Source organism: Ischnura elegans, chromosome 11, assembly GCF_921293095.1.
Source record: "Ischnura elegans chromosome 11, ioIscEleg1.1, whole genome shotgun sequence".
NCBI lineage: Eukaryota > Metazoa > Arthropoda > Insecta > Odonata > Coenagrionidae > Ischnura > Ischnura elegans.
This window is the reverse complement of record NC_060256.1, coordinates 70705641-70709287: the sequence shown is the minus strand read 5'-3', so window position 1 is coordinate 70709287 and position 3647 is coordinate 70705641.

The window sequence follows — 3647 nt, the reverse complement described above, 5'->3', positions numbered from 1 at the left end:
CGGCATTAATGGGTAAAACAAGTAAATTGGATAAAAGTCTATCTAGTCCTAAATTCGCTCGTAATTAACGTGACATTATTATTATTAATATTATTTTAAATAGTAATAATAATAATAATCTCACCTTGATTACACCATAATTAATAATATCACCAATAATAAAAATATGTAATAATAAAAAATATAAATAATTTTAAATAATATTATTATTATAACTGAGCCGTTAAGTATAATTTCCCATATGCCCTGGCCTCCTCCATGCCTTCTCCCGTGTTATTCCCTGCATAGAATCATGAAATACATTTGTGCACATTCCTTACAAGCAAATAAGTATGGAAACAATTTATCAAATGCTACACATGGAGCGTATTTTTTATGGGAGCGAGTCATGGACGTTGAGAGAAACAAAGAAGTCAAAAGCGGAAGCATTCGACATATGCTGCACCGAATTATTAATATTAAAGCATTATACCGGTTAAGGTAGGCTTGCATGAGGTATTAAATAAGTATTCTGCAGTCTCCCCTCCCATCATTGGCTTCCCTCTTCAATTCATTTTATGGCCTACTCCCTTTCATTCTACATAGAAATCCTGTGCTCTTCCTTCCTCTCCCTCGTTTACCCGACAGTCTACCCTCTAACATAGTTTTCAACATCCCCTCCCCGCTAAGTATTCGCTCCATCCATATCTTCTATCACCTCCGCATCTAATTTAGAAGCAACCTCTCCTCACCCACCATGTCAAGCACTTCTTCGATCCTCTTCCTTTCCGTCCACTTCACCTTCTCCATTATTCTCCATATCCACATTTCGAACGCCTCCAGTTCTCTCTCGTCCTCCTTTCTATGTGTCCATGTTTCCGCACCATGAAGTACTACACACCAGATCACATTGATATTTTCTTTTAATTCCTAAATAACGATTCTCTCATTAACTCCTTCCTGTTCGTGAACATCTCCTTGCTAAAGCAATAGGGTAGTTTCCTATCGCAAAGAAAACGAAAGGCATTGATTGCGATTCGTTACCCACCATTAGTGTATTCATAATATACAAATTATTTGGTTTTAGAAATACCGGTTTATACGAATGGCAATGGTCAATTTTATCCTCATTTTAAAAAGGCTATATTGGCGCCCATGCGATGCCACTCCACGTGACGTCACAGGGACCTAGTTTCTACACGAGAGGATAGGAGTTTTACATCGTCTGAGATTACCAACGCATGCATGAGGCACAGAGCTCAGGGAAACGTCTCTTAATAATCACCGATTAAAACTGCCTATGGTCGGAAAGTTTTCTTCGTTTGATAAGGTATTAATAATCCTTATTTAAGCCAAGCGCTACCTGCTAGCATGGTACTCTGCTAGCATCCTGCGTCGTATCAGCGCTCAAAGCCTGGCCTCAAGGTCACCTCACATGGCGGCAGCGGGAACCAGAACGACGTCACACGGGGTTTTCCCAGCATTCATACTTAGCCGTCGCGTTTTCGCGCGCTTGAAATTTTTCACTTTTCATTTAATCGCGAAAAATAGATATCTTCATTTAAAAATCTAAAAGCGTGAAATACGTACTCCAGGAGTAATAATCTTTCGATTTATGCAATGAGAAAATAATAGGAAATCACCCTATTCTCTTCCTGAGATCCTTACTGTCCGTTGATCCTTGCTGTATCGGTTTTCCTCTAATGTGCTGCTCAAATAGCTGAATTGCTGTCTAATGAAGACGATGACAACAATTGACTACATCGCTGATTGGAAAATCGTTGATACGTGGTTCACTACACACACTGAGCCAATGAAGAAACGAACCATTTTCTGGAACCGTGTTTATTACTCAAATATACTACTCTTTTCTTTTTGCTAAAATAATATTACCTTAAGTATTTCGTAGTCATGCATTCCTCCTTCCAGAACCTATTCATGATATCCTCACTGTTCTCACCGTTATATTCCAATGGCTCCCCAATTGCTTTCTGTTCCATCTCTTGTGATCATAATTTGTTTTATACGGGGGCTGTCGCACCCTCCGTTCGCTCCCTACGTGAAAATTAAATAGGGTAGTGCCGCCATTGTTGCGTCGGCACGCACGGCAGATCAGTCGGCTTACAGTCGTGGTAGAGAGCAGCGTTGTTTTTTTGTAGCTTGTCAAAATGTGTGCTGCAATAGAAAATCCAATGGGGACTGCATAGTGGAGGTCCAATTCCATCCTACGGAAGGCTTCTTTACGTTGCCAATTGTGTCGCCTTTCACAAATTCACAAATCGGTTTTCACAAATATCCGCGGCGCGGCGATAATAGCTTGGCGGTCAAGTTATTTCCAATATTTTGCATTAAAATGCGTGTGATTGGGAGGAATAGCATTGAAAAGTTATGGAACATCATGTATATACATCACCATGTACTTATATAAATTTCGGTTTAAACCCCTAATTATAACTAATTTCTCATGAAACTCGGTTCAATTTGTCCGTCAGCGACGCGAGTGGCGACTTCAGTAAACCCATTTAAACGTGCGGTGGGTGATGACACATTTAGAGGCCGACTTAGGAATCCTCTTTGGTTATATTCGTGGAAAATCCCGCCAAATTTTAAGTTTATGATATTATTCGATTGTTAACAACTGAACAATATTTGGCAGAAGCTATTCATTTGGAACTTTGTGCTGTGTATGACCCAAAGTTTATGAGTGAAGGAGTTGTTCTGGAATGGGTTTATACATATGAAGAAATGGCTTGGCTCTCAGCAATTTGAGGATGATGAAGAGCTCAAACATGCGGTCATCGGATGGCTCAAGGCACAGGCGGGAGAATTTTTTTACAGAAGGAATTTCAACGTTAGTTTATAGTTATGATAAGTGCCTAAATGTTCATGGAAATTATGTTGAAAAGTAAAGGAAAGTCTTAGTTTTAATATGTATAGTGGAACCAGGAGCGGAAGGGGGTAAGCGATAAGTGAGAAAAAGTGGCAATAGCAATAGCTAGTTCAGATGGGTGTTTCTTAACTTATAAGCAACACCAATCTGGACTAGATATAGTTATTGTCGCTTGCGCAGTACCTTTTTTCGCCCCTAAAAAAATTGCTTACCCCGTTCTGCCCCGGGTTCTACTATAATTAATTTTGCGAATTTGCTTTAGCGTTTTATTTATTAAAAAACGTAGGTTACTTTCCGAACAGCTCTCGTACTTCACATTTAGCCTCGCACTGTCTCCTCCTGTCTCCGGCCTTTTCGGTTACTTCCCAGCCTTACTTCCTCTCCATATCCTCTCCATATGCGCCTTCTCCATTCTCCTCTGCATCCATATCTCAAACGCTTGCTGTAAGATCATCTCCCCATCCTAATAGACGCCGCGGCGTGTCTTTTCTACTCCATACTATGCGACACTCCACTCTAGATACGTGTGCTGCCCAGTAAGTTTTGCACCACAATTATTTTCTCAGCCGATGACAATGGTGCGTATACGAAACGTCACGTATGCATTATCTGAAGTTTCATGGGTGCCCGTGCAAAATTTCTGGCTCCTACGACAGATAGCGTAGCTGCATGACCGTTTCGAAATGGCCTCTGTAAGTGATATACGTTATAAGCAATGTTTCGTCATTGAATTTCTCACTGCAGAAAAAGAATCGGTAGGGAACATTTAAAAACGTTT